Here is a 17,278-nt window from a genome sequence, read left to right as displayed (position 1 = left end):
CGATCTTTGCTAGTAGCCTGAAGAGACCACGTCTGCTGACGAAGTCAAAGGCTTTGGTGAGATCTATGAAAGCACCATAGAGGGGCATCTTTAGTTTGCGGCATTTCTCCTGTAGCTGATGAAGGGAGAACAGCATGCCAATGGTGGATCTCTCTGCTTAAAAACCGCACTGTGCCTCAGGGTAGACACACTCAGCCAGCTTCTGGAGCCTGTTTAAAATGACTCGAGCGAAGACTTTCCCCACTATGCTGAGCAGGGAGATTCCACGGTAGTTGTTGCAGTCACCGCGGTCACCCTTGTTCTTATAGAGGGTGATGATATTGGCATCACACATGTCCTGTGGTACTGCTCCCTCATCCCAGCACAGGCAAAGCAGTTCATGGAGTACTGAGAGTATAGCAGGCTTGGCACTCTTGATTATTTCAGGGGTAATGCCATCCTTTCCAGGGGCTTTTCCACTGGCTAGAGAATCAATGGCATCACTGAGTTCTGATTTTGTTGGCTGTACGTCCAGCTCATCCATGACTGGCAGAGACTGGGTTGCATTGAGGACGGTATCAGTGATAACATTTTCCCTGGAGTGCAGTTCTAGGTAGTGCTCCACCCAGCGGTTCATTTGCTTGCGTTGGTCAATGATCATAACCCCGATTTAGACTTGAGGGGGGGCGATCTTCTTGATGGTTGGCCCAAAAGCTCTCTTAATGCCATCATACATTCCTCTGATGTTTTTGATGTCGGAGGCCAGCTGAATACGATTGCATAGGTGTTGCCAGTAGTCATTTGCACAGCACTTGGCTGTTCTTTGTGCAGCGTTTATGACTACTTTAAGTGCTACGGATGTTAACTCGCTGGGGGTATTCTTGTAGTTCAACAGTGCAGTGCACTTAGCGGCTATGACAGGTTCCAGCTCTTCAAAGTGAGATTGAAACCAGTCTACATTCTGCTTCTCACATTTGCCAAAGGTGGTCATTGCTGAGTCATAGATGACATCTCTGATGTGGGCCCACTTGGTCTCTGCATCCCCTGTAGGAGTGTTTTGAAGGGCTTTTTCAAGTGAATTTAGAAACTTGCGTAACAGCTGTGGATAAGAAATTCTGCTTGGAGTGATGTAGCTTCTTCAGTTTGAGTCTAACTTTGCTGCACATCAGGGAGTGGTCGGTGTCGCAGTCCGCACTCGGGAAGCTGCGTGTGATTTGGACACTGTTTATAGAGGCTCGCCTTGTGACGATGAGGTCCAGCTGGTGCCAACAACGTGATCTTGGGTGTCTCCATGAAACCTGGTGACAGGGTTTAGTGTGAAAGAACGAGTTGGTGATGCAGAGGTTGTAATAGGTAGTAGTAGTCTCTGTCCATTCTCATTCATCCTTCCAATGCCATAGCGCCCAAGGCAGGAGGGCCATGAGTCACGGTTAGCACCGACCCTGGCGTTAAAGTCCCCGAGCAGGAACAAACATTCGGTATTAGAAATGCTACTAATGATATTATGGAAGGGGGCGGCACAGTGGCGCAGTGGTTAGCACCGCAGCCTCACAGCTCCAGGGACCCGGGTTCGATTCCGGGTACTGCCTGTGTGGAGTTTGCAAGTTCTCCCTGTGTCTGCGTGGGTTTTCTCCGGGTGCTCCGGTTTCCTCCCACAAGCCAAAAGACTTGCAGGTTGATAGGTAAATTGGCCATTATAAATTGTCACTAGTATAGGTAGGGAAATGGAGGGACAGGTGGGGATGTTTGGTAGGAATATGCGATTAGTGTAGGATTAGTATAAATGGGTGGTTGATGTTCGGCACAGACTCGGTGGGCCGAAGGGCCTGTTTCAGTGCTGTATCTCTAATCTAAAAAAAAAGTATAAAAGCAATAAGCACTTGCAAGTGGCTGAACTTTCCTGGCCCATTGAGGTTGGGCTGGGAGGCGGGAGGGGTTGGAATATCAGGACAGAAGGCATCAGGACAGAAGCCCGTGTCTTCCGGATATTCCGAAGGGCGGCTGGCATGGCAGGCAGATCTCACGCGGCGGGAAGGTATTTAAGCTTGTTAAACAAGCAATTAACTAATTTTACCTGTGTTTTCAAATTTTTCTAAGAGTGCACAGGAGCCACAGGTCTTCAGAGCCTCACCAGGTATAAGGAGGTGGTGAAATAGCGGGAGGTCAGTTCTGGCTCCAGCTGGCAGCCATCATGAATCCGAGTGTGGTTTGGCACGGAGGGTGGAACAGTGCAGGCACTGGCAGTGTTAGTCCTGAGAAGGGAAAAACTTACCAGAACTGTGGTGGCATAGTGCCAGAGTGCCATCTTGGAGCTGGCACTTGTGTGCGTAAAGCAGGGGTGGGGTGGGGTTTAGAGGCCCTCAGGACTGAGTGCATCCACCTGCCATGGGCCTCATTCATTCAGGCTTTAGGACCTCCAATGAGAAGGAGCATCAGAGAGGGAGAAAGCTGCAGCCACAGGCAGTGGGGCAGCAGGAAACAGAGGGGCAGCAGGAGCACCAGCCTCGGGTGGGGGGGGGTGGAACGCAGGAGAAGGGTGCAGAGGAGCACGCAACCAACTTCCTGGGTGAAGAAGAGGTTACTTCCACAGTGGGCTTACAAACCAAGGCTCAGCCACCTTCAAACTTCGGAGCTGCAGTGTTGCCGAAGACAGTGCCTCTCCAGGGAGGCCGTCACAGGGCTGTGTGCCATGATGGAGGATGAGCTGAGCCCCAGGGGAAGTGGTGGCCACCCAATGTCAGTGGTGCTGAATTTCTATGTCTCAGGATCATTCCAGGGATCCACTGGGGATATGAATGGGATCTCCCAGTGTGCGGCTCATCGCTGCATCAAGATGGTGAACAATGCCATCTTCAAAAGGGCCAGCCAATACTTGTACTTTTGCACCAATCCGGATAGTTAGGCTGAGATGGCCATAGGCTTCGGGGCCATTGATGGATTCTCCCAGGAGCAGGGTGTCATCAACTGCATGCATTTGGCCATCAAGGCTCCCACTGACCAGGCAGCAGCCTTCATCAACTGGAAGGGCTGCCACTTGATCAATGTACAACTGGTTTGTGACCATCACTAGTGGTTCCTGCAGGTGTGTGCACGGTTCCCGGGAAGCAGCCTCGATACTTACAGACTAAGGCAGTCCCAGGTGCCAGAGCTTTTCAGGCCCCTAACCCCCAGCATGCCTTCAAGGATGAATACTGGGTGATAAGAGATATCCACTGAAGACGTGGCTACTGACACCTGTGAGGAAGCAAAGCACAGCTGCAGAAGGAAGATACAACATCTGCCAGGTGACAACTTGTGCGATGATTGAGCAGGTCATAGGGCTTCTGAAAAGATGCAGTTCAGATGCCTCAATAGATCTGGTGGAACCCTTCAGTATGCCCCAGCTAGGGTCTCGTGTATCGTCGTGGTGCTACAGAGGGGAGAGCATTTGAGCATTGAGGATATTGTGGAGTGTGCTGCCTCCTCTGACAATGAGGAGATGGAGGAAAATAATGACCAGGCAGAGGATGTTGAAGAACTCCAGGACCACAGGCAAGGCGGTATGAGATACGCACAATGGAAGCTCAGGACACGTTAATACATACACGCTTCACATGATCCACGCAATTCAATAAAGCTTCAGCACTCTGCAGCCCTGTTGCTGCCTCCTTCATTGACTTTGGCATTGACCTGCACCCAGTAAGACATTAGTTTGTGCCAAGTAGAATGTATCGACCTCACATGTGGCTCCACCCATCACACCCTTTGTCGGAGCCTGGATGCTCCTGTAGTCCCAGCGGCAAAATTGCAAGATACCATGCTTTAACAAAATATTAACCCGTGAAGCCTGAGTGCACCTAGTTGCTCTTCTTAAATCTCTTATGTGGGCTTCTATGTGGTGTTCTCCATGCTCTGTCAGCCGAGATGGAGGCAGGCTGCTGACCTTGCTGCCTCATGGCTTTTGATGACCTTGGCCATCATCCTCTGGCTGCCTGAGGCCTGGAGGACTCTGGCAGATTGAGGGCCTCCTGCATAAGTACAGGAGCCTCCTCTGACATCATGGCTATGTGAGGGACTGGTGCAACTGACGGAGGGACTGAGGAGCTGCTGTCCACACCAGGAGCACCCTAAGAGGAGCCCTCATATGTATCAGCCTGCCACTCCTCCTCCCTTTCAATGCATACCTGTATCTCCCTGCTCACCTGAGTGTGAGGATCTGGTGTGAGTCCAGGTGCCTCACACACCCCTTCTTGCCCAGCTATTGCTGCCCAGAGCTCTTGGAGTTGGCAATGCCATGCAGGTCCGCATGCATCTCCGATATGCACTGGTTAGTTTGCTGGATATGGTTCTTCATGAGAGTCGCCAATCTCTCGATGGAGGAAGACGTGCGCAGGCACCAGAGACATGGTGGTACCCATGGCCTGCATGGACACCTCCATCATCCATCTCCGGAAGCTCCGCCAAATGTTCCCTCACTTCACGATTCAGCTCCAGCATCTGCCACCTTGCTGATGACTCCAGAGGCATGTCATCAGCCTGTGCCTCAGTATCTCCCTGGCTTCCTCACAGTCTTCCGAGTGTCAGTAGCCTCAGCTGTCACAGCCTCCATCAGCTGCGTGGGCTTGTCCGTGCTGTGCTCACCAGGTTGTGATCCTAGATCTACTCGCAAGTGGCTACCCACCGACTGAGAGTATCGGTGCTGGTGGAGGGTGCGGGGGAATGATGTGACAGTGTATCCTCTGAAGCTCCCTTCTCCTCCTCAGAGGTTGACAGCTGTCCCCCGGTCTCTAGACCTGTCTGCTCTTGTCTTTGATCTGCTTGAGAGCGAGAAGGTTAATTAGGTGACTGTGCGAGGAAATGGGATTAGTTAGGATGGGTGCTTGATGGTCGGCGCAGGTGCGTTGGGCCGAAGGGCCTGTTTCTGTGCTGTAAAACTCTATGACTCTATGATAATGCGCATTCCATCATGTCTTTCAGACTACTCCTAGTGTGGAGCTCCATGTGACCAGTGGTGGACACATCAGCACCTTGTCTCTTGTTCACAAGAGGCTCTCCTGTGCCCATCCATTCAGCAACTCACTCTCTCATGTCTCCACTCCTGCCTCACCATCTGCGATGGAACAGCCCCCATGGTGTCCTCCTAGTTCGAGAGCTTCCGCTTCCATGGGGGTTAGGATTGCGAGGTAGGAGATGCCACAGCCAGTCTTAGCCCTTTCCTTGGCATTGTGGGCAGTCTTCTCCTGCAGGTACATAAATGGCCATGGTTAGTCGCTCGACAAAGACTGGCACAACACCGATACTGGTGGCCACCTGGCTGTCCATGGTGGTGCCTCAGCAATGGCTCTTGCTTGCTACCACTCAGAAGTGACAGTGCAGGAGGCAACTCTGACAGTTCGGGGCCATTCACCAAGATGCTGCCAAGCCTATGACAGGCAGTGTTGCTGCTTGGCCTCATTGGCACCGACTGGATTGGCATTCTTTTTGTAGCAATCCCACCCTCATGCATAGCCACATGCAAGGCTGTAAGGAAAGCAATGTGTGGTACACTCACCTTGGTGGATCGCATGAGGTCATTAACCTGCTTGAGGCACTGCAGCCAGCTTTGAGGGCGACCCCATGACTGCTGACCTCCTCTGCGATCTCTGTCCAGGCTTGCTTGGTCTGGTGGGCAGGTCTCATCCTCCCATCCTGGGGGAAGAGGACCTCCTGCCTTGTTCAAGAAGCCTGGAGGAGAACCTGCAGGGCTGCATTAATAAACCGTGGGGCTACCCGGGATCTTCCCTCTGTCATTGCTTGACAGGCCTTCTTTCTCAGGTCTTCCACTAAGGCTTCTTTGAGGATGGATCAATTTCACTGAGTGCTGGTAGCCCTTTAAATATGCCACCAGCACTTCCAGCTGTGGGACCTGACACCATCACCACCATTTTACTGGACACCCCCTCCATCTCCCAGCAGTTAATAGGCTGGCTGCCACAGAATACTGACCCCAGCCAGCACTTCGCCCAAGTGACAGCGGCTCCGGCTTTCAATTCCGGTGGGGGGACCTTGGGCCTTGCTGCAACACTCAGCCCAAGATGTTAGTTTGAAATTAGAAAAGTGCTGACAAACCAGGGGAGAAATTTGCAGCTGAATTGCTGGAGGAGATGTACAGAAAAGCTGGGGAGTTCATCACCTTTACATCACAGCAAGGCAGCAGCAAGATAGGGTCTTGTAGTTTTATGAAGTTGCTGACTTTCCCACCATTCAGGGTGCAGTCCTTGGCACCCATGTTCCTTTGTGAGGTCTGACAGAAAACACCCTCAAATACCACTCCCTCAATGTATATCTACCCAAATTAAAAGGCATCTCTCATTGCAAACATGTCTATGTCTTGCTGAAATCTTTTACAATCCACCTTGCTGTTTGCCTAGCCTTCTCCTTTTCCATGGATCTCTCTTCCTTTTAGACCCTTGACAACTTTCACAGGATCCTACATGTAAATGTGACATATGCTGCAAGTTGGTACGATAATACATTCATCCTTCGACATTCCGCCCTCCTGACCTCTTCAAGAAATAAAATGATGTGAACGGATGGCTTGTGATGAAAAAGACTACCCTTGCTCCCATAGATAATGATTGCACGAAGAGAAGCCCGAGCCACAGCAGAGCAGCACTACATGGGGTACATGCCTCTACAAGATTGGTCATTGAGATAAGGTACGTTCCCTCAATCCAGAACCTATCCTAGAGCATAACAGACATTCATTTTTACCCCTACATGACCATGTCAATATTGTCACCTGGTTGAATAAATTTGCCCCAAATAAGTACACCCTTTCCTGTATGACTAAACACAATGAATAACAAAGCACAATGACAATGCAAATTCTATTTTATTACAATTAAGTCCAAAGTTAACACAAGCCAATCTATTTTTTCCACGCACCGTGCTTCCCTTTGGTGGCTGCATATGTCTTTCTTTCACCTGTTCCAGTATTCCTCCTAGGTGTTACCTGAGAGCCAGTATCGCAAGAGGTGGTTGGCTGTTGTTGTCTACAAAGGGTCAAATTGGCTCTGTTCACATGGCAGCTTGCTCCTGGCAGGAAGCTACTGCTGGCTGTCTCTCTAAGGCTTGTTCCTGGGCAGGCTGGTGCTTGCCGTCTACATTCCTGAGGTGGAAGTCCAGAGAGCTGGCATGTGCTGCTGTCGTAAGGGATAGTTGTATAAGGAAGGCTGATTCCAGTCAACACCATTCCACTGGACTCTGGATCAGTGTTCCTATTGATCGGTAGGAAGGCAGATCTAATGGTAGCTAATAGATCCCAAAAGCTGAGAGACGGCAACATGTGTTTTGGTCACCATAATCAGGAAGCTGGGATGTAAGGTACTATTCAGGTGAATGGAATAGATACATCATTTAGGTGAATGGAATAGAGGATATGTTGATAGGGTGAAATGACGTAAATGGAGTTGGAAGAAGCTCAAGTGGAAACACCGACATAGGGCCAAATAACCCATTTCTATGTTGTAAATTCTAAACTGTTCTGTTCTTTCCTCTATTACTACCAGAGCTGCAGTCTGTAATTATGTAGGGGTGAAGACACTGACTGGTCCCTGGAAGAAAAGGGCGAGTGGTCCATGTGCCAGCTTGCCTGCCCTGCTCATGTTCTTCAAACATTGGGTTGCAGTCCTGAGGGGTGGGTTGAGGAGGGGGGGAGGGGGGCACGGGGGTGGTACTGAGGGTTGGCATAAATGACATTTTTAGGTTTTCTGTCATGAATACCAAGCAATTTCTGTATCCTGAGCTCAATATCATCAAGGAGAGCTTGTAGGTCAGACTCTGTGACATTGCGGCATCTTTTCTACCTCTGTGGCACTCCTGCTCACTTGCTTGGCTGCCAGCTGCTCCTGGGTAAGACATTTTCGATAAGTGGCACAAAAAAGATTCATGAGACAACAAGTCAAGCTGACTGACAGTTAATACTGAGCCAAACGCAGTTCCTTACTTAACTGCTGCTGAAATATACAGCTAAAACAGGGATGTTAATGGCTGCGCTCTATGCAACACAGATTATTGCCATTGGTTTTGATGCCAATCACTACTCCAATGGATAGGCAAATGAGCAGACTCAATAAATTCTCATGTAAGTACCTCTCCAGGCCATTGTCAGGGGCAAATTCTTTCCATTGGCATAAAGCATTGCATCTCCAAATAGAAAATCAGAGTATCATGTCCGAGCTCCATCAGGGACTAAGTCCTTCCCTTCCTTCATCAGGGACTAGGGCCCGGTTCTTCCCTCATCAGGGACCAGGGCCCGGTTCTTCCCTCATCAGGGACCAGGGCCCTGTTCTTCCCTCATCAGGGACTCGGACTCATATTTGTATCTGAAGTTTGATCCAATCTTCACTTGATGAAAAGGTGAAAGAATAGACCCTGCAATGTGCACACACTTTAATTATTCACAAGTACAGATATGGGCTTTCCTCACTGAATTCTTCAAACACAATTGATTAAACACTAATTCAATAGCAAAATACTGCAGATGCTGGAAATCAAAAACAAAAAGAGAAAAATGCTAGAAATACTCAGCAGGTCTGGTAGCATATGTGGTGAGAGAAACAGAGGCCAGGATTTTATGGGATCCCCGAGGCGGGGTCGGAGGTTAGGGGGCACAGTGTATTGCGACGGATGGTGGGGGGCGGAGAGCCTGTCGCCAAGTGATTTTCCCAGGGGCAGGATAGACCGACAACGGCCTTCCCACCCAGAGGCCAATTGAGGCCCATAAGTGGCCTATTAATGGCCAATTAAGGGCCTCTTCCCGCTGCCACTGGGATCTTAACAGCGATGGGGGAGGCCTCTGCCAAGAAGGGAGGCCACTTTGTAACATGGTGCATTCCCTGTGGGCTTGGGGGGGCCCCCTACTCTGTGGGTAATTTGTTGCCCACGGAGGACACTCACTGGGAACCAATTCACTCCAGGACCCCTCCCCTTGGACTGCAAGACGACCCCCCAAGCCCCCCTTGCCGGGGCCTTCCGGACTGGCCCTGGCGACCCCGCCTCACTTACCTCTTGTCCGGGGATCCATTGCTGGGGCTGGGTCTGAGGCCTCTGCAGTACTGGCAGTGGCCAATGCTCCCGATGATTGGCTGGCAGCTTTTGGAGGCGGGATCCCAGTCTTTAAAAGGGTGAGGATCCGATGATGGACACTTAGGCAAAAAAACAACGGAGGATCGCTCGGGGGCATAGAAAACGTCAGAGGCAGGCTTTCCCCCATCTTTTCAGCCTGGCGCTGGGAGCCCTGCCTCCAGCACAAATCCAGCCCTCCAGGTTAATGTTTCAGGTCAATGAACTTTCAGCAGAACCGTTTTGAAAGGTCACTGACCTGAAACGCTAACTCTGTTTCTCTCTCCATAGATGCTGCCTGACCTGCTGAGTATTTCCAGCATTTTCTCCTTATTACAATTATTAAATGTTCCTGAGGACATGTTAATTATTAGTAAATATTAATCAGAATGAAAATAGAAACATTTAGTGAATGGCTATACTTGTATTGCAGTTAATCACTGAAGTAGAGTAGACACTGGTCACCAGCCCTGCCAGTTCCTACCTGTTGTTGCACTCAGAGTTGAAGGTCCGATACCGGTTTGACCAACAGTCGTCTTTACAGACTGGGGGCTGACCTATGGCTAGACAGCCTGTGACATGTGCAATGATGTCCAGGTCACTCGCTGTTAACAAATCTGCAGGACATACACACTCTATCAATTCAAATCACTGATAAATTCCCATACAAGTTGCACTAGTTAAACAACAATCTGACTTTCTGTTACAGCTGGAGCACTAACAGGTACAGTTAGTAAACTCCTGGTAGTGTAGCAATACAGTTACTCACTACACTCCATGTTCTGTGGTTGTAGGTTTGAGCTGCAGTCTGGCCTGCTGTTGTGTGGCACTGGCTGGTTTGATCTCTGCTCCACCCAGCTACTCATGTGATACACTTCACCTGTTCCCAAACAGGTTGCTTACTGGGAAGTCTTGTGACATTGGAGAATAAATGGAGCCGATATCATCTTGTCTGATGGAAAAGCCCTTCACAGGATTTCCACCCTCTCCTCCTGCTGCTGAAAGAATGTGACAGCTTTCAGCACCAGCAGACTGACTGCAGAGCATCAGGGCAGGAATCTGAAATGTGAAGGCAAGTGTTGATCTGAAGAGATCAGTAAAATGTTGGGTGCCTTGCCTGAGGTCGGACAATACAGCAACTCTCGGTTATACTGAGTTCAATCATCAGCGCTATCCTGCCCTGCCTCACCCCCACCCTGGCCCCTGTCTGCACCACCCTCATGCAGACACTACTTTTGGCTCAGTTTGTTACACAGTTGCAAAGTCTCAGCAATGTCCATGACCAACCCATCTGAGAAAGAACTCGATGATAATGAGAAAACGAGACTAGGCTGATGAAAGCAGTAAGTGTTTCCTCTAGGTTTCTTTAAAACAGACCAAGTAGGCAGACGTGAGTGATGTGCAGACACTTACCTGTGACCAGGTAGGTGACTCTGAGCACTGGCATCACCCACTTATTGATCATATCAATGGTTTCCTTGAACCTGCAACCAATTTCCTGCCATTCCTCAAAGTGAAAAGTAATGAGAGCCTCAATCTGATATATTCACATTAAACTAAGTTGGAATTGGTTCAGTCGTCGCCATGGGAGCACACACATGGAAGAACTCAGCAAATGGAAGTCAAGTTCCAAAATCATACTTGCAAATTTAATAAAAAAGGGACTAATGTGTGCAACAGGCTGCAAAACTTTCTATATGTTTCAGCTCAGCATTTTTTTGGATATCAGGACTGAGTGACTAACAGTGGATTGATCTCTTTAATTGACTGGTTAATAATGCACTGTTGAAGTCACTAGAGAGAGATGGCAATAGCTCCTCACCTGTAATACAGCACTTGGTAGGAAACAGGCCTCACAAGTGCTTGTTATTCACTTCAGGAGAGTGACACTATCAATACATGGGCAAAAAAGCTCTGTAGTGCTGAAAGACCAGATACCACAAATACAGCTGGCATAATCAGAGCTGTTCGTGTGTTACATTCAATAGTGATTTCAAATTACATTAAGAAAATGTATCACCAGAGATTTAAACCACTTCATGCAAAAGGTGAATGAAAAATTCAGATACTCCAAATTTAAATTCAAACGAATTGGGTGAGTGTGTCAAACTGGGTATAATAAATAACACATTGATAAATGCAAGAAATGCTGGAAATACTCAGCAGGTCTGGCAGCATCTGTGGAGAGAGAAGCAGAGTTAACGTTTCAGGTCAGTGACCCTTCTCCAGTTCTGAAGAAGGGTCATTGACCTGAAACGTCAACTCTGTTTCTCTCTCCACAGATGCTGCCAGACCTGCTGAGTATTTCCAGCATTTCTTGTTTTTATTTCAGATTTCCAGCATCTGCAGTATTTTGCTTTTATTACATTGATAAATGCTCCTGACTCATTCATAGGTTGGGTTTGGTGTAATGAGTTGGAAAGTGTGCTCCATATTATTAGTGCTTGACACATTTCACAGTTATTTTGATCATTTTTTATCATAACTTATTTGGAAAATGTATTCATTTTAATGCTAATTTTTTAAAGCAATGGATATTTTCACAAGTTTATTTTTAAAAATAGCACCCAGAAGAAGGGTGGTTAATATTGTAAATGGAAAATGTTTTCTTTAAAGACTAAGCAATGCTTGATTTGTTAGCTTGTCTGGATAAAACACCTCTGACGCATTGTGTTGGAAACTTTTTGTTTTCCCTCTGTCTATTAAATGAGGGACAAAAAGGCACAGACATCTAAAAAGCAGTCTGGCTCTTTCCGTACAGAAGTGGCTGTGGCAGAAAGGCCCCAGAAAAGGCAGGCTCAGAAAGTTAGAATGCAGAGGAATTTATCTGCTTAGCTCAAGCAACATGACACACTGAAGTGGTACCGTAATGTATTCATTATTTTTATGTTATTGCGCAGAATTAAGTTGCATAGATTGGACCAAGTAAATCTGCTGATAACTAATTCTCTGTACATTTGCCTTATGGTTGAATAAAGCAGCTTAACTATTTGAACTATGGCTCATTTCATCCAGTGTAAACTTGAGCCGCCATCAAAGAGATTGAAGAAATATGTGTGCAAAAATCATGGATATCTGGTTCAAGTTAACAAGGGGTTTCCATTGTTACACCATTGGGTCTCACTATTATATAGGTAGATATAGGGAAGTGTGAGTCAACTTCCGTAAAAGAAAGTGTTCAGATTGCTTATGGGAGCAACTGACTTCACTGAACCCAATCAGATATTGACAGCAGACCCAAATTCATAACAGCACTTCTTTACAATATATGGTGAAGATGGAAATTCAAGAAGTGAGGAGTGCTGTCAGGAATCCTTGCCTGCCTGAAGCTACATTAGGTTATAGTTGAGACATAGTTCCTATGTCAGCACCAGGGTACATTAACCTACATTCAAGCCTGCACCATCAGAGCAATTTGCGGTGACTGAAGGCATACAATATAAAACAATGGCATCGGCTCAGAACAATAAACTGGTAGGAAAGGGTGGGCAGAAATGATGAGAAAGGTGGATAGCACTGTTTAGTTTGTAAATACGGAAAATGGAAATGAACAAGTACGTTCCTGTTGCTTCTTCTGCCACATTCAGACCGTTTCTATAATAAAAGCAAAATACTGCGGATGCTGGAAATCTGAATTAAAAACAGTAAGTGCTGGAAATTAACAGAAGGTCTGGCAGCATCTGTGGAGAGAGAAACAGAGAGCTGGATTTTACCAAGCCCCCATGACGGCAGGCTCCATGGTGGTTGGGGGGGTGATGGGGGTGCAAAAAATGGTTCTGACAGCGGTCCGCCACAAAGGCAAACGCTGGGAGGACCTACCTGATATTCCCAGTGGCTGCAAGGTGCCGTGGCAGGCCCCCAGCTGCTGGGCGATGGGACCTGGATTTAAATAAGTAAATTAACTAAATAAATAAATTACAATACACTCACCTGGGATCTTACAGGCTCACTGCGATCTTCGACATGGCAGCTGACACTCCCGCGCTTTCAATTCCCCGTCCAGGGAAAGTCAGCATAACACTGGTGGGGGGGGGGGGGGGGGGTCAAATAAATGTAATAGGTGTACGGGATGGTGGGAAGGGGTAACCTTTAAACCTTGTGCAGTCTGTGCAGGCGGAAGGTCAGGTTTAAAAGGTAAATATTTTGTGGGGAGTATGGCAAATACTTAATGTAATTGTTATTGGGGGTTGGGAAAGGGGCATTAGACATTTATTTGATAAATTTTGTGAAGGTATATCTTTAAAAATTTACATAAGCTGGCAGGGTTGGCTGTCCTTTAAAAATGGTGCCAGCGCCTCTGCACAGGCAGCTGATGCCATTGCCGGGGATGGATAGCCTGCCCCCTCCACATGAATGAGCCGCCATGCGGGAGATCGTGGCGGCTCTTTAGCGTGCAGTCCGTGCAGGCGGGCCACCATTTTTTAAACTTGTCGCCGATCTCGTCAGCAGGCTCTTAAATTCCAACTCAGAGTTAACGTTTCACGTCTGTGACCTTTCATCAGAAGGAATTCTGCCTGACCTGCTGTGTATTTCCAGCACTTTCTGTTTTTATTTCACACCATGTCGGGTACAGCTTTGTTCAATTTGTGTTTCACTCATCTGTGGCTGAAACTGTTTCTAAGCTGACCTGATACATTCAGTGCATGTTTGTGCACTCGATGAATATTGCGTTGGATTAGGCTCAGTGCAGTTTCCATGTACTCTGCAGATCGCACCGCAGTCCTGGTCTCTGCCAGAGGTTGCTTAAAGAAACTCAGGAGGTCATTTGCTTTCAAAGACCTTTTGCTCGGCTTTTTTTTTCTGGAAATGGAAGGGCTCAGATTAGATGGAAATATCTGTCAGGAAGTCAGTTTATAAATATAAGCTTAAGATACAATACCACTGTGTTACAAAAACAACTCGATACATAGGAATGTTGGTTACAGTCACACAAGGCTTCAGATTCCAGACACTGATCATTATACAGTTCCTTCTCTCTCACTTGCTGTTTGAGAGATCTTGGGCTGAATTTTACCGGCCCCTCGATGCCACAAGTCATGGCGCAGGGGCCAGTAAAATGCTGTGGGGAGAGCCCTTGGTGCGGCCCCGCCTCTGCTAGGTGGCGGGCCCTTCGTCTCCATATTAAAATGAGCGCTAATGACATTCAAATTAACTTACCTGCAGGTGATAGTCATTTCAGACAATGAAATGACCATTGGGGGGATTGGGGAAGGGCTTCCAGCTCCTAATTATTTATTAAAAACATATTAAGTGCAATCCATCTTTAAAAATGTAAATGTGCGTTAAGGGGTTAAGGGCTTAAAGCTCTTTGAAAATGGCACGGTAATATCGCGGGACTCAGGGACGGCGCATCCATGCGGGATGCATGCCGGTTTTCGAGTGTGCTGCCGCGAACTCATAAAATTCAGCTCCTTGTGTGCAAATTGATTGTAATGCTTACCTATGTAACAGCAGTGACACTTGAAAAATAAAAGCAATTTGTTGGTTCTAAAATGTTTTGGGACTTCTGCAGCTATATAAATGCAAGTTATATCTTTTATCAATAATATACATAATGGTCACATGATACCATTCACATTTGATATTTTAATCGGATTACTTCTAACATTCAATCACAAATAAAAGCAAGCTATCCTTCCTTAACCTTTCTTCCTAAATCTCTGATATCAAACATTTTATTCTGTGCCCCATCTCACAAGGCAGGAATATTCTTCTATGGTCAGAATTAATGCCAGAATGCAATTTAGAGCCTTAAAATGTTTGGCACAAATGGTGCCTGCTTGGTTACTGGTTACTATTCAGGTCGCCAAAGCTGAACAAACTGTGAACACATGGACCTGTAGAGAACAGTAGAGCTATGTTTATTGGGAATGGTGAGTTATATTTTAAGAAATCAGTAACTTTAATTTCAAGTAAGTGAAATTGATAGATTTGTGTTCCTGTTACTAGCTGCACATCTCATGGAAATGGTATCTAAGTCAGAGTTGTTGACGTAATTACTTACTGGTCTCTGGTCACTTTATATGCTCGTTCACCAGTTCAATGGCTTCATGTACAGCTCTTTGTACGAATGGACTGCCCAGGGGTTTATCATCATCTGCAACAGAAACATAGCAGCTCTGAGCGATGCAGTATGCACTCTGAGAAAAGGGCTAGGTGATTTGATATGGATTTTATTATTTGGACCAATTGAATCAAAAACAAATTGGTCACAATATTGTTGAAACCATGGCACAAACCTGCGAGAATAGCTGCTTTCTGTTTAAATCTATATGAAAGTGCTACATTGTGACAAACGTATTAATTATAAATGACTTGAAGTAAGAAACTTAATAGTTAAAGACCTGGAAATGTAATACAGGCCCAGGATAACTCCATAGAGCTGCAGCAAGATCTGATTGGCATTAAACTGGGACATGCCGCCAGTGTGGCTCCAATTTAAAGAGATTAACATTCCATCAAATTCATTAAGTGCCTCTCCAGGCGCAAACCCACAATTTACTCAAACATTTGTATAAAATATGGGCGTGTACACAAGCTTTTATTTCAGCTATGGTGGGAATTGATACATTGCCTCTTGGTATTGTGGCTCAACCTCTACCATAGGCACTTGCTCGAAGATACAAAGCAAATAATCTGGGGAAACTGAATAAACCTGTCTGGAATAGAGAACCCTGTCAACAGCAATTTAGAAAAAAAAATTTTTTGACCAAGTGAACAGCTCTTTCTTTGAGGCATGACAGAAAAAGCACTCATAGCACTTGAGCGGGGTGAGTGATGTTTTTACTCCTTCCCCTTCGAATTAAATGCTGGAATTGAACATTTCAAACCACAATCTCACAGCAGTCAGACAGCAAAGCACATTTTAATGTAACTTTGTAATGAATATAACAGAAGTATAAAAACATGCAGATGAGTCCAAAACACTAGAGGTTGTATTTTCATTTAAAAAAAATATATAATTGTGCCTTTTTTCGTAGCTATTTACCATGTATTAACAAAATAGTATTTGGGCACAATTTTTGTAGATGGTACGATATGATTTTATTACTCCCTCCAATAATGATACTTTAACACTTTGCACGCAGCCATTAAGGATTTATGTGGCATAAATTATGAAAGTTTAACTCCTGCTGTGGAGCTTCCAACATTTCTATGTAACAATTCAGTTGAAAATTAGTAAAGCCTGTTTAACACATCTCCACTCATCCTCGATGACCTCATAATTAAGGAATGGGATGACCTTTTAGATCTGGGAAGATAGTTAAGGAAGGTCACCACAGTAAAACAAGGATAGTATTGTAGAGTAGCAGCATAGGAGGGACATGGAGATGGTGGAAAGCAATGATTGTTATAGAGAACTATTTTACAAAGGTTTGTACACACACAAAGAAATGTTGAGGATGCAGCAGGGAAAGCGGTAAAGTGAATAGCAAGGTTGTGTAAACTACATTGCATATGCAGTGATGGCAAACAGAACATACTGCAGGAATAATTTGCGTAGGACAAATCACCCTGTCTCAAACTACACTGCTCTTGTATTTAAAGGCAAAACTGTCACGTGGTGAGAAGATACAATCTGGAACAGATGGCGGACCCCAGCAACAGAAATGTTTAACTAAACAAGAATAGAGAATGGTGCATTTATTCCAGAGGGTGATCCCGAAGGTGTTGTTCTGTACAGATGAATTGGTATTTACTATACAAATTGAATATTCTATAGCCTGCCCCACTTGTTTTATATTTATTTATTTCTCACATATTAGACTGATTTATGAGTTAGATATTCATGGAATAAATAGAAAAGTATTAGTCTGGCTTCATGCATGACTGAAAGGTGATCACCAAAGGATGGTAGTGCACAGAGATTTGTCAAAACCAGTTCCCCAATTCATTTCATAGAGGGCAGTATCATGGCTGATATTTATTAATGACCTTAGAGGCAAGAATCTTGTCTAGATAATGACAGATAGCTAATGAATACAACTTGTAGAAAGAATTTGCTAAGAAGTTTGGGATTAACAATATATCAGCTGAATTGAAAATTAGCAATGATAAAGGAAATCTTTCTTGTTTTTGAGACTATGGGCCCCACGCCAAAGAGCCGCTGCGATCTCCCACGTGGCGGCTCATTTAAATAGCCGAGGCAGCTCAGCCCCCCAGTCAAGTGGAGGGCCGGGCTGCCCAATGCCAGCAATGGTGCACAAGCGCTGGC

General features: G+C 46.2%; 1 pseudogene; it reads right to left on the bottom strand.

Moving 5' to 3' along the window:
- The window catches only part of LOC137346433 (myeloperoxidase-like), a 52,779-nt pseudogene that overhangs the window by 27,560 nt on the left and 7,941 nt on the right, over positions 1-17,278 (bottom strand).

The sequence above is a fragment of the Heterodontus francisci genome, chromosome 30 (assembly GCF_036365525.1).
Source record: "Heterodontus francisci isolate sHetFra1 chromosome 30, sHetFra1.hap1, whole genome shotgun sequence".
Taxonomy (NCBI): Eukaryota; Metazoa; Chordata; class Chondrichthyes; order Heterodontiformes; family Heterodontidae; genus Heterodontus; species Heterodontus francisci.
Note: the sequence above shows the minus strand (reverse complement) of the source record. Positions and strands in the feature narration are given on the sequence as shown.